The sequence below is a fragment of the Cololabis saira genome, chromosome 3 (assembly GCF_033807715.1).
Source record: "Cololabis saira isolate AMF1-May2022 chromosome 3, fColSai1.1, whole genome shotgun sequence".
Classification (NCBI taxonomy): Eukaryota; Metazoa; Chordata; class Actinopteri; order Beloniformes; family Belonidae; genus Cololabis; species Cololabis saira.
This window is the reverse complement of record NC_084589.1, coordinates 3,804,283-3,830,110: the sequence shown is the minus strand read 5'-3', so window position 1 is coordinate 3,830,110 and position 25,828 is coordinate 3,804,283.

Sequence of the window (25,828 nt, the reverse complement as noted above, 5' to 3'; positions counted from 1 at the left end):
TGTGAAACCGTTCCGTGGCTCATTCATTTTAATAGCTTTCGTTAGGTTTCGTTTCTGTCACGTGACTTTCAAGTTTTCGGCTGTGGAGGAAAAATAAAATTGCTGCCATTTCTTTGATTCTCGGTCTAAATTGCAATATTTTAAGATAGTTTCGCCATGAAAAGCAGATTTTATCATATTCATAGCAAGAAATATATTTTGGTTATTTTACCCTCATTTAATGGATCTTATTGACGGAAATGTATGAACCATGTGCTTGTTTTACTTCCTTTGAGTAATAAAACCACCAATTCTCTTGCATGGCCCCGTTATTAAAATATATGCCAGGCCCAGTGCTTAATTTCTAAAGTGGGAGGTCCCGGAGCGCAGACGATGAGTGGCTCCGGTGCGAGACGAAAAAAAAAAACACACACACACACACACACACACACACACACACACACACACACACACACACAGTTGAACTGTCCGTTTTGACGTTAACAGCGATTTTCACAATGATATCTGCAACATTTCTTAAGGCAGAAACACCACTGTATCATTGTTAATTACACAACATTAGTGGGTTAATTTCCTGCACACCAATTTTCATGTTTTTCCCTTCGATTGTGAGAAAAAAAAGAGTTGTTTCACGCTGAGAGCATCATGCCAGCCAATCAGAATCCTGGAAAAAACATCAACAAATGACACGTGTAACTTCCAGGCTGATTTATGGTTCCGCGTTACACCAACGCAGAGCCTACGGCGGAAGTGATACTAGTAGCTGATTGGCCGATATGTGATCATCATCATCATCATCATCATCATCACCATCATCACCACCATCATCATCATCACCATCATCGCTACCACCATCATCATCATCACCATCACCATCATCATCATCAGTCAAGTCAAATTGCACGTGCGAGGTCCCGTTCATCGCTGCTTGCAGCTTTAATTTATATATAACTATTTTAACATTTCTAAACACAAAAACACGAAAGTGTCCTTGATAATTCAATAATACAATAGGTTCATGTTAAGGACATCCGTTTTAATTAGTTCTCCTTCGATTATGACATGTTATTAATGCTCAGTAGACACAGGAGGTTTGTTATGTATTGTTATGAGGCCTATTTCGTGTCTATTTTTGAACAGTTCACTAATGCTTTGAGCTAGGAAGCTGAAATTCTAGACTCTGTATCAAGAGGTGACTTTCATCCACTGTGCGGATTTTCAGATCTGTGTGACCTTCGGAAGTGTCAAAGGTCACCCCGTCTGTTGCTTTTTGGCCTGCTAAGACTATTTCGTGTCTTTTTTTGCATAGTTCACTAACGCTTTGAGCTAGGAAGCTGAAATTCTAGACACTGTATCAGGAGGTGACTCTCATCCACTGTGCCGAGGTCCAGACACGTGCGACCTTCGGAAGTGTCAAAGGTCACCGCGTCTGTTGCTTTTCGGCCTGCTAAGACTATTTCGTGTCTTTTTTTGCATAGTTCACTAACGCTTTGAGCTAGGAAGCTGAAATTCTAGACTCTGTATCAGGAGGTGACTCTCATCCACTGTGCCGAGGTCCAGACACGTGCGACCTTCGGAAGTGCCAAAGGTCACCGTGTGTGGTGCCTTTTCGTGCCTTTTTTGTGTGTTTTTTGAATAATTCACTAACGCTTTGAGCTGGGAGGCTGATTTTTGACTATGTTGCAATGCAGAAGGCCCTTTGCTAGGATCTTTTGGTCTTGTGGCTGTACGACTTCCACAGAGCTAGTTGGCATTGCAGAGGGTTTACAGAGTTGAGACTTGGTAAGCCCAATTTAAGCCCCATATGGAGGCCACAGGTCAAGTTTTACTTGGTTTGGTCAAATATTGTGGCAACGGTGTCCGTTCGAATGTTGGAAAAGGTGACGTTTCAAAGCCCCGCCCATCGAAAAGTACAGGTGTGATCTCCACCAAACTAACGTCTGTCTGATCAGGGGATGCCCCCGAACAACATATAAAAAATTCAGATTTCTATGACTTCTGCAACAGTGTTTCCACTAAAATGTTCTGGCTGGTTAGGAGGGTGTAGAAACCTCTAGCTCTGAGAGCCTCCTGACTAATGGAACAGGGCCTATTTTGTGTCTTTTTTTTGCATAGTTCACTAACGCCTTTAGCTAGGAGTCTGAATTTTTTATATGTTGTTTGGGGGCATCCCCTGATCAGACAGACGTTAGTTTGGTGGAGATCAGACCTGTACTTTTCGATGGGCGGGGCTTTGAAACGTCACCTTTTCCAACATTCGAACGGACACCGTTGCCACAATATTTGACCAAACCAAGTAAAACTTGACCTGTGGCCTCCATATGGGGCTTAAATTGGGCTTACCAAGTCTCAACTCTGTAAACCCTCTGCAATGTCAACTAGCTCTGTGGAAGTCGTACAGCCACAAGACCAAAAGATCCTAGCAAAGGGCCTTCTGCATTGCAACATAGTCAAAAATCAGCCTCCCAGCTCAAAGCGTTAGTGAATTATTCAAAAAACACACAAAAAAGGCACGAAAAAGGCACCACACACGGTGACCTTTGGCACTTCCGAAGGTCGCACGTGTCTGGACCTCGGCACAGTGGATGAGAGTCACCTCCTGATACAGGAGGTGACTCTAGAATTTCAGCTTCCTAGCTCAAAGCGTTAGTGAACTATGCAAAAAAAGACATGAAATAGTCTTAGCAGGCCGAAAAGCAACAGACGCGGTGACCTTTGACACTTCCGAAGGTCACAGAGATCTGAAAATCTGCACAGTGGATGAAAGTCACCTCCTGATACAGAGTCTAGAATTTCAGCTTCCTAGCTCAAAGCGTTAGTGAACTATGCAAAAAAAGACACGAAATAGTCTTAGCAGGCCAAAAAGCAACAGACGGGGTGACCTTTGACACTTCCGAAGGTCACACAGATCTGAAAATCCGCACAGTGGATGAAAGTCACCTCTTGATACAGAGTCTAGAATTTCAGCTTCCTAGCTCAAAGCATTAGTGAACTGTTCAAAAATAGACACGAAACAGGCCTCATAACAATACATAACAAACCTCCTGTGTCTACTGAGCATTAATAACATCTCATAATCGAAGGAGAACTAATTAAAACGGATGTCCTTAACATGAACCTATTGTATTATTGAATTATCAAGGACACTTTCGTGTTTTTGTGTTTAGAAATGTTAAAATAGTTATATATAAATTAAAGCTGCAAGCAGCGATGAACGGGACCTCGCACGTGCAATTTGACTTGACTGATGATGATGATGGTGATGGTGATGATGATGATGGTGGTAGCGATGATGATGATGATGGTGGTAGCGATGATGATGATGATGGTGATGGTGATGATGATGATGGTGGTAGCGATGATGATGATGATGATGATGGTGATGATGATCACATATCGGCCAATCAGCTACTAGTATCACTTCCGCCGTAGGCTCTGCGTTGGTGTAACGCGGAACCATAAATCAGCCTGGAAGTTACACGTGTCATTTGTTGATGTTTTTTCCAGGATTCTGATTGGCTGGCATGATGCTCTCAGCGTGAAACAACTCTTTTTTTTCTCACAATCGAAGGGAAAAACATGAAAATTGGTGTGCAGGAAATTAACCCACTAATGTTGTGTAATTAACAATGATACAGTGGTGTTTCTGCCTTAAGAAATGTTGCAGATATCATTGTGAAAATCGCTGTTAACGTCAAAACGGACAGTTCAACAGTGTGTGTGTGTGTGTGTGTGTGTGTGTGTGTTTTTTTTTTCTCTCGCACCGGAGCCACTCATCGTCTGCGCTCCGGGACCTCCCACTTTAGAAATTAAGCACTGGGCCTGGCATATATTTTAATAACGGGGCCATGCAAGAGAATTGGTGGTTTTATTACTCAAAGGAAGTAAAACAAGCACATGGTTCATACATTTCCGTCAATAAGATCCATTAAATGAGGGTAAAATAACCAAAATATATTTCTTGCTATGAATATGATAAAATCTGCTTTTCATGGCGAAACTATCTTAAAATATTGCAATTTAGACCGAGAATCAAAGAAATGGCAGCAATTTTATTTTTCCTCCACAGCCGAAAACTTGAAAGTCACGTGACAGAAACGAAACCTAACGAAACCTATTAAAATGAATGAGCCACGGAACGGTATCACATCTCACGTTTTAGGAGGGCAAATCGTAACATTGGCCACGTTTTGCAATGTGGACCAACGTAGCTTGTACCACGTTTTCCTGTGAGACTGGGTTGAATATTGTAACCCCTCTACGTTTTTGCACTTTGGACCACCGTAGCCAGGGTATTCTGACGAAATCTGAAAAAACCTTGCAACCAGAGCAAGCAAGAGATTATGTACATTTATTGAGTGAATATTATGAAATTGAAATATGTATTGCTAGAAATGTAATCAAAACGCATTTTTTATGCAGAAACTAACTCAAGATATTGATTTTTTTTCACAGCACTGTCCAGCAACCAAAAACGTAACGATTTCACGTTATTAAAAAGTTCCAGTTTTACATTATTCTGACGAGATCTGAAAAAACCTTGCAACCAGAGCAAGCAAGAGATTATCTACATTTATATATTGCTATAAATGTAATCAAATCGCATTTCTATGCAGAAACTAACTCAAAATATAGATTTTTTTCACTCAAAACTGAAAAATGTCCACCGTGTTTGTTAACTCAAAATATAGATTTTTTTCACTCAAAAATGAAAAATGTCCACCATGTTTGTTGGTATCACGGCCAGAATCTTAAAAGTCACGTGACTTGGACGCAAAACGAATAGGCAGAAAAATGTAACAGTTATACATTTCAAGGGCTAGAAAAATGTAACAGTTATACATTTCAAGGGCTAATATTGTAACCCCTCTACGTTTTTGCATTTGGACCAACGTAGCCAGGGTATTCTGACGAGATCTGAAAAACCTTGCAACCAGAGCAAGCAAGAGATTATGTACATTTATTGAGTGAATATTATGAAAGTGAAATATGTATTGCTAGAAATGTAATCAACACGCATTTCTATGCAGAAACTAACTCAAAATATTGATTTTTTCCACAGCGTGTCCAGCAACCAAAAATGTAACCATTTCACGTTATTAAAAAGTTCCAGTTTTACATTATTCTGACGAGATCTGAAAAAACCTTGCAACCACGAGCAAGCAAGAGATTATATACATTTACTGAGTGAATATTATGAAAGTGAAATATGTATTGCTAGAAATGTAATCAAAACGCATTTCTATGCAGAAACTAACTCAAAATATTGATTTTCTTCACAGCGTGTACAGCAACCAAAAATGTAACCATTTCACGTTTTTAAAACGTTCCAGATTTACATTATTCTGACGAGATCTGAAAAAACCTTGCAACCACGAGCAAGCAAGAGATTATATACATTTACTGAGTGAATATTATGAAAGTGAAATATGTATTGCTAGAAATGTAATCAAAATGCTATGCAGAAACTAACTCAAAATATTGATTTTCTTCACAGCGTGTACAGCAACGAAAAATGTAACCATTTCACGTTTTTAAAACGTTCCAGATTTACATTATTCTGACGAGATCTGAAAAAACCTTGCAACCACGAGCAAGCAAGAGATTATATACATTTACTGAGTGAATATTATGAAAGTGAAATATGTATTGCTAGAAATGTAATCAAAACGCATTTCTATGCAGAAACTAACTCAAAATATTGATTTTCTTCACAGCGTGTACAGCAACCAAAAATGTAACCATTTCACGTTTTTAAAACGTTCCAGATTTACATTATTCTGACGAGATCTGAAAAAACCTTGCAACCACGAGCAAGCAAGAGATTATATACATTTACTGAGTGAATATTATGAAAGTGAAATATGTATTGCTAGAAATGTAATCAAAATGCTATGCAGAAACTAACTCAAAATATTGATTTTCTTCACAGCGTGTCCAGCAACCAAAAATGTAACCATTTCACGTTTTTAAAACGTTCCAGATTTACATTATTCTGACGAGATCTGAAAAAACCTTGCAACCACGAGCAAGCAAGAGATTATATGCATTTACTGAGTGAATATTATGAAAGTGAAATATGTATTGCTAGAAATGTAATCAAAACGCATTTCTATGCAGAAACTAACTCAAAATATTGATTTTCTTCACAGCGTGTACAGCAACCAAAAATGTAACCATTTCACGTTTTTAAAACGTTCCAGATTTACATTATTCTGACGAGATCTGAAAAAACCTTGCAACCACGAGCAAGCAAGAGATTATATGCATTTACTGAGTGAATATTATGAAAGTGTAACCCTTTTACCACCGGCTCGTGTATTAAAACCCACTTTATGCTGGAAAATTAAGCTTTAACTCTTGTCAGACACTTTATGGTAAAAGTCACACCTCAAATTCTAAATATCAGTCTAGGATACTGTATGATTCTTGCTTCTAAATTACCCTTTAGAGGCTATGAGAAATTACACTAGGCCTTTAAACTCTTATGCAGTACTCTGATAAAAAACACAAAACAATTAAAACCAACACAAGATCTCAGTTTTAGAAAATGTATTAACAAGAAACACACATCCAACCAAACCTTTCTCAAATGAAATACAATAGAGAAGTAAAACCCAAAAAGTACCCCGGGGTATGGTTTTCTTACTTTAGTTCAAACGTCTAAGTTTGATTTGAGTGCACTCTTTTTTAAACTCTCGTTGGCGCGCTTTAGTTGGAGCTCATGAAAATGGTACCTCCATGTGTAGATGAAAACAGCAAGACCAAACCGCATCCGATAGATCCCTCGCTCGTCTGGCAGCCTCCGTCTCCGACCACAGCAGCACTCCAGCTTCCCCGGCAGCCAGGACGCGTCCTCCGTCACCCTCGTCGCGGCAGCCTCCGTCTCCGACCACGGCAGCAGCAAACTCCGTCTCCCGCAGCAGCAGCGCACTCCGACTCGTGCAGGCGGCGTTCTTCCCCAGCGAGGACGGCAGGTGTTCACCCGGCTCCGACCAGCCAACAGACGTGGTCACCAAACTCAAACGACGGTGGCGAATCCGACCCACAAACTCTGAGCTGGCAGCTCAGCTACAGTTCGCAGTCTTATTCACGGATAACACTGACGGCGCACGCAGTCCCAGAGTCTCCGCCATTAACACGTTGCCCCTCTCTTTTTTCTTTCTCCCGTTCCTCTCCGGAAGTATAAAAAAAACCCCAAATGTCATGAACTCACGCATGTAACAGAATTACTTTTAACATATTTTTAAACATTCACACCCCATGAAATGATGTTTTTTCGTTTTGTTTTAAGTCAATAATTTTTAACATAAATTATTATACACTTAAACATCTTATCTGTATGAAATAACCATTCATATAAATTAAATACCACTGATATTTATCAGAGTATTACAAAAGTGAAATATGTATTGCTAGAAATGTAATCAAAATGCTATGCAGAAACTAACTCAAAATATTGATTTTCTTCACAGCGTGTACAGCAACCAAAAATGTAACCATTTCACGTTTTTAAAACGTTCCAGATTTACATTATTCTGACGAGATCTGAAAAAACCTTGCAACCACGAGCAAGCAAGAGATTATATACATTTACTGAGTGAATATTATGAAAGTGAAATATGTATTGCTAGAAATGTAATCAAAACGCATTTCTATGCAGAAACTAACTCAAAATATTGATTTTCTTCACTCAAAAATGAAAAATGTCCACCGTGTTTGTTGGTATCACGGCCAGAATCTTAAAAGTCACGTGACTTGGGCGCAAAACGAATCGGCAGAAAAATGTAACAGTTATACGTTTTAAGGGCTAAAAAAACGTAACAGTTATACATTTCAAGGGCTAATATTGTAGCCCCTCTACGTTTTTGCACTTTGGACCAACGTAGGCAGGGTACGTTTTTGTGTGAGACTGGGTTGTGGAGGGCGACACTGGCCATGCTGTGTGGGCTGCATCCTCGAACACTGAAACATCACAGGTCAGTTCTGATATTTCACTCTTTATTACAGGTAGTGGCTGTCTGGACAGTGTGTCAGCTACTGTTGGTGTTTTCCCTGGCAGGTACTCTGCAGTGGGGTTGTACCTCATCAGACGCATGAGCAGGCATTGGCACCTCAGGGGAACCATGTCGAGGTCTTTGTTGTTGATCAGTGGTGTTAGCGGTTTGTGGTCTGTGTGAACTGTGAAGTTGTCTAGTCCATACAGGTAGGTGGAGAATCTCTCGCAGGCCCAAACGACCGCCAAGCACTCTTTTTCTATCCGCGCGTAGCGCTGTTCTGCATCTGTCAATGTTCTGGAGCAGAAAGCTACTGGTTTCAGTCCCTCAGCATGGCGCTGTAGCAGTACGCCACCCAGCCCGAAGCTACTTGCATCTGCACTCACTATTGTAGGTTTATTTATATCATAGAATGCCAGTGTGGGTGCTGTGGAGATGAGTTGTTTTACCTTGTTGAAGGCGTCGACTTGTGCTGCGTCCCAGGTCCATGCTGCGTCAGTTTTCAGCAGGTTGTTCAGGGGTTTTATCACCTCTGACAGGTTGGGAAGGTATCTACCCAAATAATGAACCATACCCAGGAACCTCCGGAGGCCTGGTATGTCATCTGGTGGCTGTAGCTCTGTGATGGCACTTACTTTTGAGGGGTCAGGGCGGATGCCATCTTCATCGATGAGGTGCCCCAGGTAGTTCAGCTGCTTTTGGCGCAGGCGACACTTTCTGTCGTTAAGCTTCAAGCCTGCACTCTCCAGGATCTGCAGGACGTTCTGGAGTCTCTTTTCGTGCTCTTTCTCATCCCTGCCGTGGACGAGAATATCATCCATGTACACCTCGACCCCTTCCTGGCCTCTGAACGGCACCGACATCTCCATCTGAAAAATCTCTGGTGCACTGGAGATCCCAAACGGGAGCCGCTTGAAGAAATACCTCCCCATGGGAGTGATGAACGTGGTCAGCTTGGCTGTTTCCTTCTCCAGCGGGATTTGCCAGAAGCCACTAGCCGCGTCAAGCAGGGAGAACACTCGGGACTCTGCCAGTCGTGGCCGTATGTCATCTATGGTGGGTAAGACATACCTCTCCCTTTTAACTGCCGTATTGAGTCTTTTTAAGTCAACACAGATCCTCACATCAGCTGTTCGTTTGGGGACCGGGACCATCGGGGCGCACCACTCCGTTGGTTCTGTCACTTCCTCAATGACCCCACACTTTACCATCCTCTCCAGTTCAGCTTTAACTTTAGGGAGCATGGGTGCAGATTCCCTCCTCGCGGTGTTCACGCTGTACGGAACAGCATCGTCTCGAAGGCATATTTTAACAGGCTTTATCTTCAAGAGGCCCACCTCTGTATCAAACATGCCTTGAACCTCATCCACTCTTTTCACCAGTCCCATAGCCACTGCGACAGCTCGGCCTAGGAGGTTGCTGCAGCTGTTCGTTTTGACCACATGTATGACGAACTTGTATCGTCGGCCTTTGTACGTTGTTAAAGCTGGGAACTGTCCTAGACCATCGAGTTTCCCCCCTGGGCTGTCAAAGTCCATGTCATCGCTTGCTAACCAGGGCAGGTGTTTGAGCTTGTGGAAAGTTTCATCTGATATCACACTGGTATCTGCGCCTGTATCAATCTTGAAGGTCACAGGAGTGTCTCTGATGAGTAGTTTAACAGTCCATGGTGAATTAGTGTCTGCAACGTAGGTGTTCTTTGTTTTGATCTCACCTAAAAAATGTCTGCCGCTGTGGTCAGCCTCCTGTCCCACTGTGGTTACCTCATTCACATAACCGCAAAATGTCCAGTCTTGTGGCAGTTTCTGCACTGAGCATTTCTGGCTGCGCAGGCTGCGTGTTTGGGGTGATCCTTACCGCACCTGAAGCACTTGCCCCTGTCGCCACGGTGTCCTGGGCTTGCGGTGTGGAAACTGCCGTGCCTTTTTCCCCTTCCCCTGTGCGGTGGGGTGGGAGCTGCGCGTGCATGTGTTCGCGCCACTTCACTGAGGTAGCTGGCGTCAGTCGAGTTATCTCTGGCCTGCTGGCTTATTTGCCCTTTTATCTATTCCGACTGTCTCACAATCTCCACTGCTCTTTCCAGTGTTAGGTCCGCTGTCAGCTGTAGTTTTTCCGATAACTCCTTATCCACAATCCCGATGACCAGTCTGTCCCGAATATTCTCTATTTTCGCCGGACCAAACTGACAGGTCTCAGCCAGCTCGTAGAGGGTGCGAATATATTCCTCTGCCGATTCACCGTGCTTCTGAGCCCTGAGATAAAAACAAGCCCTTTCGTGGATAACGTTCACTTTAGGTATGAAGTATGTGTTCAATTTTTCCAACACAGTCTCATAATCATCAGCATCTTCATCCTCCGCGAACACAAAAATGTTGATCACTTGCTCAGCCTCTTTGCCGAGCGCATAGAGCAGAGTGCTAACCTGCACGTCCCCGTCTTCCAGGCTTAGCTTCGTCGCCATGCGGTACCTCTGAAACCGCTGCCGCCCCTCCGGCCACTGCTCCGGTCGTGTAAAGTCCAGTTTCTCGGGAGGATTAAACTTTGCCATGATCCGCGTCCGAGTCGTATGGAGCTAGAACAGTCTCATAATTGACAAATGCACAGGACAAGTTTTACAAATGCACAGACCGATTTGCAAATACACACACCGTTTCACAAATGCACAGGACAATTCACACATGCGTAGGACAAGATACACAAATGTATTTTTGATGCACACACAAATATAACCTGATTTACAAATGTTTTTTTGTCTGTGAGCTGCGCTGGATTTGTGTGTGAGTTTTGAGACTCCCCTGACGTGACCCGATCCACAAATACGTACAAATACGTTTTTTTTTAACACGGAAGGATCTGCAACCAATCAGATGTCTTCCTTTGTTTCAGCCAATCATAAGAGCGCACCCCACGTGGGAGACGCAGAGCAGTGGATAAAACATGATTTACTCGTAAACCAATCAGATTAAAGGGGCGGATACACCTGCTGTTTGAACTGCGTTAGCGCTGTTCACTTAGAAAAGTGATTCATATTTGGAGTTGGTGGAGTAAAGATAAATAAACAGCAACAGGAGATAAAGTATAAATAAACAGGATGGAGAGCAGATCACTGTTCTGATTTTCTTGTGATTTCGGTAAAGAAAACAGCACGATCGGAGATGGTTTGTCGGGCCGTTCAACCAGAGCCGTCGGGACTGGAGAGCTCTTAGTCCTGCCGATGCAGCAACTGATGATGAGAAACAGCAGATATATTTATGTATTTGAACTACAGGTGTCTTTCAGGAGAACGAGCCTGTTGACGCGTCAAATGACGGGGCGAATATTGCTGCAGTCGCGTTCTGGCTTTGGCCGCGAGTGGCGCTGGTCCCGGTCAGACACCAGCTGACCACAGTGACCAGACGTGGATCAGGACAGTCCCGGTGCAGAGTCGTGCTCATGGGAAGATGCAGCCGTGATGATGCTGGTCGGGATTTAGTCCACCGATCATCAAACATCTGAGCTGGATACAGAGGTTCTTCAGTTATCAGTCGACTGATACCGACTTTACTCCAGATATTTCGGTAAATTAATCTCCTGACATGCGCGTGCTGCACCTGGCTGCTGCTCGTCCCCGTCAGGTAGCATCAGCTCTCTGGTTATGAGCTGAAACAGCGGGACAATCCCAAGTAACACGTAGTCAAACCAAACGGAGCAAATACATAAATATCTCCGCTGTTTCTCATCATCAGTTGCTGCATCGGCAGGACTTGGAGTGCAGTCTCCTGACGGCTCTGGTTGAACGGCCCGACAAACCATTAGCCAAAAATAGATACATTACCTCTTCACTATCCATCCTGCAAACGACCGCTGAAAACAGAAAAGTAGTTTTGAAAGTCCGTCCCGTCTTATTTCATTCACTATCAAAACAAATGCAGCGACGGGGACAGGAGTTTTCCGGCAGTACGCGCTGGTGCTCATGGGAAATGTAGTGTTCTTTCTGGTAAAGCACTACCGCTTTTGTCCAAAGGAGCCGCCAAACTCAACAAAAGCTGAAAGTTACATTGTGCTGCTTTAAAGGTGAGAGGAGATTTGATTTGATTTGAAGATTTTATTTCGAACATGCATGTTAAAAAAGAGTACAAAAAGTTTTAAAAAAAAAACTGAATACATATATAGGAATGAAGTAAACACTTATCCAGTCCTACCCTTGAATCTACATCCATCTTACATATAACAAGAGTTTCAGTAAACTTACTTATAAAACACACATACCTACTTTAATAACTGTTCTATACAGTGATATAATACTCAAATATATGTATATATAAATTTAGTCAAAATCAAAATAAATCAAAGCAAACAAAAGAAAACAAAACAAAACAAACGCCCAGCATTAAGTTGTGCTACTATGTATGTATGTAATAATACAAGTAATTATAATATATAGTATTACATTATCATTACTTTACTATAATACTATAATATAATAGAGAACAATAGACAGCAATGGTATAACAAACTTCAATAACTATATAAGAGTAGATATGCTATATATACACTGGTTCATGTATTTACCTCCAATTATATACATAAAAATTACTATAAATCTATATATCAACATATCTACATATAACTATAAATCAGTATATATTAATAGAGACTGTACGTATAATACAACTCAATATATCCATACACATACCTTCATATGACATATATATATCCATAATATACGTCTATATATCAACATATATTAATAAATGTACATATCTACATTTGTATTCGCATCTGTATTTTGTATAGAATGTTTCTTTGTATCTTTTTTTAAATTGTGATATGTTTATCTTTGTTTTAGCTCAGTCTTAGTCATATTCTCCAAAAAAGTTCTTAAGTATTTTCTCAACTTTCTTCTTAAAGGAGCTTGAGGCTCCTTTTAAGAAATGAGACTCTCTAGCGCTACCCTTCGCCACGACGGCCGTTGGGGGTACTGCAGCCAACAGTGAAACCGGCACGGGAGAACGCACATGCAGCGTCATGTGACGTCACATCCACAGGACAGCGCGGGAAATTTTTGCAGCACACAGCCTGTTCAAGGCAAAGGAGAGATACACTAGAGGGCTCATTCTTTTGGGTTTTGAACGCTTCATCTGACATTATTACTAGAAAACTTAAAAAGTATATGCATTTTTTTCATAAATCCTGCCACAATCCGGCCTCAAGCTCCTTTAAGTTTCTTCTTAAGAAAAAACTTAAGAATAAATGGTATTCTTGAAATTGTTAGGCTCACTCGAGAACAGAAATAGCCAAATGTGCCAGGGACCCCAGACTGAAGTAGCAAACAAAGGATTGTCCCGGTAGAAGTCGTCCAACAGGGAAGGGTCTGCAAGGTAGGACCGGGGCACCCAGATACGGTCTTCAGGGCCAAAGCCCTCCCAGTCCACCAAGTACTGGAAACCCCGTCCCCTACGACGAACAGCAAGCAGCTTCCGAACCGTCCAAACAGGGTCACCATCTGCTAGGACCCGAGGGGGCAGAGGAGCAGACACAGGGGGAGACAGAGTGCTGGTGGCTACTGGCTTAAGCTGGGACACATGGAACACAGGATGAACCTTGAGAGCGGGAGGGAGATCCAAACGGACAGCAACAGGGCTGATTATGCGGCTCACCGTGTATGGACCAACAACACGGGGATTCAGCTTGCGAGTAGACGTCTGGGACGTCTGGAGAGGTAGGTCCCGGGCCAACAGCCAAACCTTCTGGCCAGGCTGGTAGAGGGGGGCACGCACTCTCCGCCGGTTCGCACCACGCCGAGCACGCACAGAAGCGCGGAATAACGCAGCTCGGGCAGTCTTCCAGATGCGACGATACCGGCGGAGGTGTGCCCTGGTGGACGGTACAGCCACCTCCAGCTCTTGTTGGGGAAACAGAGGGGGTTGATAACCCAGCGAGCACTGAAAAGGTGACATCCCGGTGGCAGAGCAAACCATGGTGTTGAGGGAATACTCCACCCAAGGGAGGTACTTGGCCCAGGAAGCGGGGTTGTTGGAGGCAACGCAGCGAAGGGCTGCCTCGACTGCCTGGTTGGCACGCTCTCCTGCCCGTTTGACTGCGGGTGGTACCCAGAGGAGAGGCTGGCTGTGGCTCCAATTCCCTTGCAAAAGGCCTGCCACACCTTGGAGACGAACTGGGGACCACGGTCGGACACGATGTCGGAAGGAATTCCGTGAAGGCGGATGACATGGAGTTCGAGGAGGTCTGCGGTTTCCGCAGCAGAAGGGAGTTTGGGGAGAGGAACAAAGTGGGCTGACTTTGAGAACCGGTCGACCACGGTCAGGATGGTGTCACAGCCCTGAGACACAGGGAGCCCCGTCACGAAGTCCATGGCTATGTGAGACCAGGGCCGACTAGGAATGGGAAGGGGTTGCAGAAGGCCTGCTGGAGGACGATGGGAAGCCTTACTCCGAGCACAGATGGTGCAGGCGGCTACAAACTCCCTAACATCCCTCTTAAGGGTTGGCCACCAGAACCTCTGGCTGATGAAGGTCGCTGTCCGGCGCTGTCCGGGGTGACAGACCACCCGACTAGAGTGACCCCACTCCAACACCTGAGGCCGGACTGCGTCAGGAACAAACTGCCTGTCCGGAGGACCATTACCCGGGTCCGGCTGGCCTGTAAGGCCTCTCTCACCACGGAGTCGATGGCCCAGGTGACAACACCTACTACCTGGGCAGGCGGAAGGATGGTGTCAGAACTCTCTTGGACAGTAGGGTTTTCGACAGAGAACTGACGGGAAAGCGCATCAGCCTTGACATTCTTGGAGCCCGGGCGCTAAGTGAGTGTAAAATCAAAACGGCTTAGGAATAGGGCCCACCGGGCCTGTCTGGAGTTCAGCCTCTTCGCCGTCCGCAAATAGGTCAGATTTTCGCGCCCTCCAACCAGTGTCTCCATTCCTTCAGCGCGTCATGGACCGCAAGCAACTCCTTGTTACCCACGTCGTAATTCCTCTCAGCAGGTGCATAGCTCCTAGAGAAATAGGCACACGGATGCATCCTTTGGTCCTCCTCCGACCGCTGGGAAAGAACGGCTCCGATACCTGAATCCGAAGCATCCACCTCCACAATGAACTGTCTCGCAGGATCTGGGTGGATGAGCACAGGTGCCGTAGAGCAGTGATTCTTAACCATAGGGCCGCGGCCCACACTTGGGCCGCGAGCGCCATCTAGTGGGCCGCGAAAAAAATTCAGTTTTGTACGCGTGGGCCGCGGGGGCCGCGGGACTGCATAGCAACTCCCGACCAAATGAGGAGAAGAAGACCCTCAGCTAGCTCTAGGTGTAATAGTAAGAGAAATGGTGTGTATTTATAGAGAAAATCCTTCATTTTGCACAGAGTAGGTTTAGATCCGCCAGGATCAGGGATCGATTACTTGGGTCTGCGCCCAGAGCGAGCAAGCGCGGCGTGATCATTTATCCTGACTCGTCCGCGCAGCCGGGGAGGTCGGTGCCGCTCGGGCGGTGGGCTCCATCGTTACTGCTGAAGGATTGTACATGTAGATGTGTCTGCTGGACTGGACTGTTGTTCGGGCTCGCAAAAGCATCGGAAAGTGACTCTGCTGCAGCGGCCAGAGAGCTGCGGGTTCTGCCCGGCCGTCTCAGCTGATCAGGCTCGGATGAAATCCGACACGCGCAGTCCTGACAACTTATTAATGTAAATAAAACTTAGTAAGTTACTTAGTAAGTAATTAGCTTGACTCTTACAGAGATGAGAAGCCTAACAGGTGGAAAGGGAAGTTCAACCCGGAATGGACAGATTCATCCTGTTCAGTCTTCCCACTGGGACAAAACCAGTGTCTCATACGTTCAGAGACCGTGGCGTTCAAAGTGCGAAAGTTAAACGCCACTGAAGCAAAACACAAAGTTTTTCATCAAACATATCCACTCAAGTCTGAACTGAAGTCACAGAAAATAAGCTGACCATCTTAAACATGTTTGGGTCCACATACAGCTGTGAAGCAGCTTTCTCCACAATGAACATAATTAAAACTAAATATCGTTCCAGGTTCATCAATGAGCACCTTCTCATGCATATGAGAACCTGACACCATCCAGCCCAGATTTAAAGTCCTGGCAGGAGAAATTAGAGCTCAGTTCTCTCACTGAACGACAGAAAGTGAGGGCATAAGATTAAGGGGAAGAAAGAAAAACTGCAAAACTTTTAAATTGCTAAGATGTGTTTATATTAATTTATTATAAAAATGTGTTGAGACAATTAACAAAGAAAAGGGGAAATTCAAACTGCTGGTAAAGAAATAAAATAAGATAGCATTTGAAAAATAAAATAAAATCTTATTTATTTATTTTATTTTTAAGAGAAAAAAATGTGTAATTGAAGTTACACATGTTAATGGGCAAATATGTACTTTTTTAATATAACAGTCAGATGCAGATGTTGATACAACTATGAGGCTACTTGAATATATATATATATATATATATATATATATATATATATATATATATATATATATATATATATATATTATGATGTTCTGGACCTTCGCTGCTATACAGTGTTAATATATAACGGGCCTCGGGCCACTCTGTACTGAAAAAATTGGGCCCCAAGGTCAGAAAGGTTAAGAACCCCTGCCGTAGAGAACAGGCCCTTCAGCTTGGAGAAGGCTGCCTCGGCTTCGGGTGTCCAGGAAAAGGGGCGTGAGACGGAGGTCAGAGCATTGAGAGGGGCAGCGATCTGACTGAATCCCCTGATAAAGCGCCGAACAAAACCGGTGAAAACAAAACTGGCCCTCGGCAGGAGGGTCCCCCCTTATGAGCCTGGTCCTGCTCAAGGTTTCTTCCCTCCTAAAGGGGAGTTTTTCCTTGCCACTGTTTGGCTTAAGGTTTTTCTCCCACTAGGGGAGTTTTTACCTGCCATTGTTTATGTAATAACTGCTCGGGGGTCATGTTCTGGGTATGGGTCTCTGGAAAGCATCTAGAGACAACTCTGTTGTATTAGACGCTATATAAATAAAATTGAATTGAATTGAAACCCAGGAAGCGTCTCAGATGAGTCCGGTCGGTGGGACGCGGCCACTCCTCCACTGCCCTGACCTTGGCTGGATCAGCACGCATATGTCCAGCTTCGACTACGTTGCCAAGGCATGTCACAGAGTTCGCTTGGAAAACACACTTTTCGGCCTTGACAAAGAGGCGGTTCTCCAACAGCCACTGGAGAACTAGACGAACATGCTGGTGGTGGTCTTCCAAGGACCTGGAGAAGATGAGAATGTCATCCAGGTAAATCACCACAAAGATGTTGAGCATGTCTCTTAGAACATCATTCACGAGGGCTTGGAAGACTGCCGGGGCATTGCAGAGACCAAAGGCATAACCAGGTACTCAAAATGGCCGAGATGGGTGTTTAAAGCCGTCTTCCATTCGTCGCCCTCCCTGATGCGGACTAAGTGATAGGCGTTGGGGAGATCAAGCTTGGTGAACACCCGGGCGTGAGTCAGTGGCTCGAAAGTGGAACTGATAAGGGGAAGTGGATACTTATTTTTCACCGTGATGTTATTAAGACCTCGAAAGTCAATACATGGCCTCAGGCCGCCATCCTTCTTAGCCACAAAAAAGAAGCCTGCTGCAAGGGGAGAAGACGATGGTCTTATAATGCCTGAGAGCAGGGACTCCGCAATATAGTTGCGCATCGCCTCCTTCTCCGGGAGGGAGAGGTTGTAGAGTGTCCCTTTAGGATGGGGTGCCCCGGGGAGGAGGTCGATGGCGCAATCATATGGCCAGTGAGGGGGAAGGGATAAGGCTTTATCTTTGCTAAACACCAGGGCAAGATCATGGTAAGCAGGGGGAACACCAGTGAGATCGGGTGGAGAGGACATGGAACCTGGACCACCGGGAGGAGACCAGGCGGAGCGCAGACAGGCCGCATGGCAAGCAGTGCTCCAACCCAAGATCCGACCAGAGGCCCAGGAGATGTGCGGTTCATGCCTCTCCAACCAGGGTCTACCCAACACCAGGGGCGCAGTGGGAGCATGAAGAACGAAAAAGCGGATGGACTCGGAGTGGTTACCTGAAAGAGTGAGCGTGAGAGGCTCAGTGGAATAAGAGATTTTACCCAAGGAGTGCCCGTCGATAGCCCGGGGTGACAGAGTGCGGCGCAGGGGAACTAAAGGGATGCCCACCTGGCGAGCTAAGGAGATGTCCATGAGGCTTTCGTCCGCACCGGAATCAATGAAGGCACCAACAGACAGCGTTTCTTGGTCCTAGGAGAGAGTAGCGGGAAAAAGACGGTTGGGACTATTCTTGGGCTGAGGAGAAGTTGCCTTGCTCACCAGGATAGCCCCTACTGGCGAGCTGGACCTTTTGGGCGGGTCGGACAGGCTCGGATGTAATGTCCCGACTCCCCACAGTAGAGACACAGCTGGTTGGACATTCTCTGTTCTCTCTCGTGTCGTGAGAGGTGCGAACGGTCAATCTCCATGGGTTCCGCAGGCCCGGATGTAGTAGGGGGAAGCATGAGTGAATGGGGGTCTGGACTTGCTGTATAAAACGACGCACCATGGGACACCAAAGCAGAGCGGCTGGGCCTGCGTTGGTCGGCACGGCGCTCATGGAGTCGGGTGTCTATCTTGAGCGCCAGGGATACAAGCTCGTTGAGGGTTGTTGGACTGTCACGGACAATAAGATCCTTAATGCAATCATTCAGACCTTTGCGATATGCACTCAGCAGGGCATGGTCATTCCAATGGCTCTCCGCCGCAAGGATGCGAAACTGCAGTGTATACTGGGCCACAGAACGTGACCCCTGGCGGATAGCTAGCAAACGGCTCGAAGCGTCTTGACCGTCTGCAGGGTGATCAAACACTGCTTGAAACTCACTCTTGAATTGACTGTAGTTGATGGCAAAGGCTGGGTTGTTCCCTACTGCGGCAATAGCCCAGCTGAGGGCGTCGTCGACCAACAAAGACATGACCAGGGCAATCTTCGACCCATCAGAAGAGTATCTCGAAGGCTGATGAGTAAAAAGTAACTCACATTGGGCCAAGAAGCCCTTGCTCTGATCAAAATCTCCATTGAACGGCCTAGGACTGACTAAGCCGGGCTCTGAATGAGCTTGCTGGTGGGCAGGAAGGACTGGGTTTGCAGGCAGGTTGGAAGAACTGGGGCTAGGGCCTCTGCTGGCGGAGACTTGGTCTCTAAGGTCATCCAAGGACCGTTGTATGCCAGACAAGGCCCCTGATAAGGAGTTAATCTGGGACGAAAGGGCAGCCACAGTACCCACCGTGGACTGAGATGTCTTCTCAAGATCCGCAATCTGGGATTGGACTGTGGGGAAGGCCTTCTTTAATTCCTGCTGCAGTGCGGAAAGCTTAGTAGCTTGACCAAACACCAGCTCCCGTAATTCTGGAGGTTTCTCTTCCCTTGGAGCCCTGGCTTGGCTCATGTTGGCTTAGACGTTCTGTTAGGCTCACTCGAGAACAGAAACAGCCAAATGTGCCAGGGACCCCAAAAGCAAAGACTGAAGACTGACACAGACTGAAGTTGCAAACAAAGGATTTAATGAGTAAACTCAATCCGGGGGAGGTGGATGGAACGGTGGAGCGGGGAGACACTGGATTGACTGGAGGGAGCCTGGAACACAAGGAAAGAACAGTTAGAACCAAAAATAGCAGATCCACAAAATCTCACAAACACCAGAGCCTAAACTTTCTGCTGCAGGTACTTGCCACAGTAGTCAACGTCTAAGCGCTGGGTGTCTCTCAGCAGCTTATGTAGGCAGCCCTTGATTCTGATGGTGGAGCAGCTGGGCTGATTGGAATCAGCCACAGCTGTGCTGGCTGCTGGCTGAGGGGCTTGTGGCACAACAGAAATAAAAGTTCTCAAATTTGTTCTCGACTTTTTTCTTAACTTTAAGACAACCTTGACCTGTCTTAAAATGTCTTCTGTGAAAAGGTAATAATAATAATAATAATAATAATAATAATAATAATAATAATACTAAGACTTTTTTATCAACTTTTTCAACACATTTTAGACAAGTTTAGACTAGTAGGTCATAGTTTGAGGATATACTTTGTAATTAATTACACAAAGAGCCTGTTAACTGTTTGTTAGCATGTTAGTTAGCGTTAATTATTATTAATTTTCCCCAATAGTATTTTTTTTCTCACATTAATCTCATCCACCATAACCTTGAAAAGTTCCTGCATCTCTTTTTCTCCTTCTCCATGTTTAGTGAGTGCATCGGCGGCCTTACCTATGTTTCAACCGTTTCAGTTGAAACGGGCCCTGGCCACCTAGGGGGCCCCCAACTGACTGACAAAAAAAATAAATGCGCAAGGAAGACACAATAATAAATCACTACCATTAAACTAACCGGCTAACATCCAAGAAAAATGAAACGAACATACCAGAGTGGTGCTAAAAAGCGAAAATTATCAGATATAAAAAAGAAAGCTGTGAGTGTTACCGGCCAGCCCGGTCCCCTTTAAGGCGGTGTGTGTGTTCGGGTGTGTGTGTGTGAGACGTAGTGGGTGCAGCGGAGGAGAGAGAGGGAGATGCAGGTGTGCGCGTGTGGAAGACCGGTACACGTGTTCAGTTACTTTTCAGTGTGTCCTCCGTTAGCTTTCAGTTGTCGGCCCTCACGTGTTTTGTTTGCTCTTTACAAGTTTGTAATAAATGTGCGACGTTGCACGGACAGTATTTTTCCTCCGTCCTTTTTTCCTTCACTTTCCCCGGACTCCTAGACAACCACCGGTTACCAGCAACGAGCCAGAAACCGCATTTAAATACCAGCTCTCCCAACTACGGTTCGGAGATAGGACTGGAAATTAAGAAAGGTAACAGTAGTCTTCCGAAAGTGACCTCTTTCTTTGGTCCAGCATCTGCACCGACTACAGCAGCGGCTGCCGCCCACTCTAATAACACCAACGCAGTAAACGCATCCATGCGTCACGCATGGATTCGTTTACTGCGTTCTTTCAGCTTATACGTCACGGACGCAGGACACATAGCTGGCAAATATAGTAATAAATAGGGCCCCATATTAAATATTGAAACGGGTCCCCTGATGCCAAAGGCCGCCACTGAGTGAGTGACTGACGGTTAAGACAAAACTACCTGTATAAATGTTGTTTGTTGGCGCGTGCAATGCAGTGACATATTTTAAGAAGTTGTTAAGTAGGAAAAATAAGAAAAAAATAAAAACTTTCTTATGAACTTCTTAATTTTAGATCTTAAGACATTTCTTCAGATTGTTCTTAAGAACATATTGGTGAATCCGGCCCCAGGAGAGCTGTCTGGTAGAACTGAAACCTCCGTTTCACTGTCAAAGAGCCTGGGACGGACCGTTGGGGGACGGACTGTTGGGGGACGGACTGTTGGGGGACGGACTGTTGGGGGGCCGATGTCCACGAACCACCTGGATTAAAGCTCGTCAGAGGAACACACCTTTCTCACCTTAACATTCAACAATAAACCTGCTGAAGAGCAAGTGTGGGTTTTCTTGGAAGCCACCACTGTCAGGAATGTAAAAGGCCGGATCCCTGGACACTGCAGTATGTGAAGCTGTGAATGAGCCGGTGCAGAACTGGAGCTGTTTCAGACGGAGAAACGCTCTGTTCTGGGAGAACCAGCCTCATTCAACACCCAGGACTGCTGTGTTTGTTGTCCACAGCTGCACGGCTGTATGCACTTCATTATTCCCACATGTGGAAGATTCATTTGTTAGAGGATCCAAACTTAAGTTGTTTTATACTTCACAACCTTTTTCAAGTGCAGTTTATCTTTGCTTTCACATACTGTTTATGTTTAAGATTATAAAACTAATTTCCCATACCAGAGGCACAGATGGTGTCAGAAATCTGTTTTTTTAATTTTTCTGAGATGAAGAGCCTATCAGCAGAGGACATGACATGTGTCATTATTGCAGATCAAACTTCCCATTGGACAGAACTCAAAGGAGCAGTGAGGAAAATCTCACAGAACTACAAGACGGCTGCTGGAATAATGAGAGAAAAACCACCAAACACAAATTATAAGACTGTGTGCTATAAAAAGCATCCGGAGGCCTTGATTTTGCCAAAGGGTGTGTTAAGGAGTACTGAGCCGGATGAAACAGAACCGTTAGTTAAACTTCAGGCATGTCTTAGGGACATCAAGGACTGGATGTCCAGAAATGTCTTGCTTCTAAATTCAGATAAAACAGAGGTTATCATTCTTGGTCCAGAGCATCTTAGGAAGGGATTAGATGGTGTTGCGATGGCTTCCAGTGCAACTGTGAAAAACCTTGGTGTTGTTTTCGGTCATCCCGCTGCTGCTTCCACCTGCCTGCTGTGTGCTGTTGACATCCCTGACCCCCCAGTCTGGCCTTCGGCAGGAGGGTCCCCCCTTATGATCCAGGTCCTGGTCCAGGTTTCTACCCCCTTATGATCCAGGTCCTGGTCCAGGTTTCTACCCCCTTATGATCCAGGTCCTGGTCCAGGTTTCTTCCCTCCTAAAGGGGAGTTTTTCTTGCCACTGTTTGGCTTAAGGTTTTTCTCCCACTAGGGGAGTTTTTACCTGCCATTGTTTATGTAATAACTGCTCGGGGGTTTATGTTCTGGGTATGGGTCTCTGGAAAGCGTCTAGAGACAACTTTTGTTGTATTAGACGCTATATAAATAAAATTGAATTGAATTGAATTGAATTGAAGCAAAATATTAGCTTTTCCTTTATGTTGTTTGAAACTATGAACTGAAAAGAAAAGTTTAATCTTTACGAGAATATCCATGAAAATGTTGATCTCCTGAAGATCAGGTGAGCCGTTCCTCACATACTCACGGCAGCAGCAGAAAGTTTGGCAGATAGGCTGAAAATTCTGGGTATGGCTGTAACTGCAGTCCTGGTACCCGATCACTGCAGTCCTGGTAACTGATCACTGCAGTCCTGGTAACCAATCACTGTGGTTCTGGTAACCAATCACTGAAGTCCTGGTAACCAATCACTGTGGTCCTGGTAACCAATCACTGTGGTCCTGGTAACCAATCACTGCGGTCCTGGTAACCGATCACTGCAGTCCTGGTAACCAATCACTGTGGTTCTGGTAACCAATCACTGCAGTCCTGGTAACCAATCACTGTGGTCCTGGTAACCAATCACTGTGGTCCTGGTAACCAATCACTGCAGTCCTGGTAACCAATCACTGTGGTTCTGGTAACCAATCACTGCAGTCCTGGTAACCGATCACTGCAGTCCTGGTAACCAATCACTGAAGTCCTGGTAACCAATCACTGAAGTCCTGGTAACCGATCACTGCGGTCCTGGTAACCAATCACTGCGGTCCTGGTAACCAATCACTGCGGCCCTGGTAACCAATCACTGAAGTCCTGGTAACCGATCACTGCGGTCCTGGTAACCCATCACTGAAGTCCTGGTAACAGATCACTGCGGTCCTGGTAACCGATCACTGCGGTCCTGGTAACCAATCACTGAAGTCCTGGTAACTGATCACTGCGGTTCTGGTAACCGATCACTGTGGTGCTGGTAACCAATCACTGTGGTGCTGGTAACCAATCACTGTGGTCCTGGTAACTGTTGTGGAATTTATCAAACCAGTTCAGAAGTCCGCTTTGTGGTTTTTTATGAGGTTTTATTGAGCCGGCGGTGAGCACCTCTACACAGGCCAGAGGTCTGGTAGAAATGCTGACCTCGAGTGACGTTGTAATCAGATTTTTATACAAGAAGTTTCAGGAATACACAAATCAGGACGAGAGACAAAAAGTAATTTACAGTCGGATGTGAATCGGGCCAAATGTCATTATCAGACATTTGGCATGACTGACACAGACCTCCAAATCACCCCATGGGGTGCTCTCTTGATTCCTGTCTGTTTGAACCAACTTCCAGGTGTCGGGATCTGCCCGGGGGGTAGGAAGTTGAGTAGCAAGTTGGAGCTTCCTCAAAAGGTCTTGAGTCCAGTTCAAAGCCCTGCAGGAGGTAGGACTGGGGCGACCTCCCCCTGCAGGGGGCCAAGCTGTCAAAATTCTTCATCAATTCACAATTTTTTATTTTTTTTTTTTTTTCTTTTTGTTGAATTACAGTGGAGTAGTGATACATATTTTGCAAGTGAACCTTAAACATGTGATCAGAAGTCAAATAACAACAAGCCAACAAAACAAATTCAAATATCAAGTAACCAACGTGTCCTAACTGTTCTTTAAAGCAATCAAAAAACTAGTTGCGACAGTTGTATGTAACGTTTTAGCAATATCTTTCAAGTGATGCGTTATTTCTTGGACTGTGGCATTGCGGGTATAAATGTACAACATTCAGTTTTAATGACAGCACAAGTTCCCCCTTGAGAAGCTAATAAATCCATCATCCCTAAAGCAGTCATTTCTTGTGAGAGCATAGGCATGTCTTTTGCAGTGGTGTTGGCTAATCTTCAACTGCATGGGATAAATATCCTATCTGTTCCAAAGCTGCCATGACTCCGTAATTTGGAACGAGGGCACCAAAAAATCTTGTCCATGGTGTTTGTGTGTGTGTGTACAATTCTCTTCTAACAATGTGAACGATTCTCATGGCTGGTACCGCATGGCCCAGACCACATATTCCAGACCAACCGTTTGGAAGATATTCACAAGCCTTCACGCCACAAATCCAGTAAACATCCTTTGGTAGAGGTATGGAACAGCGATTAACCATTGTAGCAAGGTAGCTATAATAGTGGATTTTGGCTGGTTTTAGGCTTAACAAGCGGTTCTTCAGAAGGAGAGCATGTGGAGTCACAGTTTGGCCTGTGCTGCTCCTTTGCTCCCCTGCTCCCCTGCTCCCCTGCTCCCCTGCTCCTCTGCAGAGGTCCCAGGTGCTGGAGCTCAGCTACTTCCGGGCAGGAAGAAGAAGGAATCGGCTGGTTTTCGCTGCATGGTCGAGGAGTTGTGTTCTTGCAGTGGGATGCGTGGAACCAGGTTAGACGCCCCTCACACTTGACGGCGGTGTTGGTGGTGAGCAGGACGTGTTGAGGTTTAGACCAGCGAGGTTTCAGGGCGTTTTTCCGTCGGAACTCCCTGACACAGACCCAGTTGCCGGGTTGGAGGTTATGGCACGGTTTGTGACTAGGAGGAGACTGGACAGCTTTTACTTGTCTGTGGATTGACTGGACAGCAAAAGTTTAGAGTACCACAGAATGATATCATGGATTCATCCATGGCATGGAAGTCCATCTTCTTCATATATACAGAACTGAATTGCTTGGTATGGTCATAGGTCTACCCATAATCCTTTCATGAAGCGTGAGTTTTGTGCTTCCTAATGGGTGTTAACAGGTGTCAACATTGTCCATTTAAGTCCAGTTTAAAATTCTCTGCACATACAAAAACATTTTCATACATGAACATTTTCATACAAGAATAATTTCATATCCCTCACATAATGTCTATTTGCAGAGCTTCAAAAAAAATCACGGTGGGGGGAAGTGTTGATAATGTTTGCAATATTTTTATAGGATGCAAATCTTGGAGCTTATCAGTCTTTCAACACTATCTGACACATTCCCCCTTTTGCTCATCTGTGATTGCCAACTGTGATCAACTATTCACGTGTACAAGGATGTGGGTGCAACAACGCGGCCGTCGTTGCTGACCCACAAATTATTTACATTTTTACAACCATGGGAATGCTACAATCCGTTTTTCCTTCACCTCAGTAGTCTTCTTGTAGGAGAGCTACATCATTAGGAGAAACCAGGTCGTTAGTGGGTATAGAAGGGCAAAGTTTTACATAGACAGGTAAGCCAAATTTGGCAGTTTCTTTTGCTGCATGGTCAGCTGAAGCATTGCCTAGTGAAAACAGGGTTGGACTGGGTG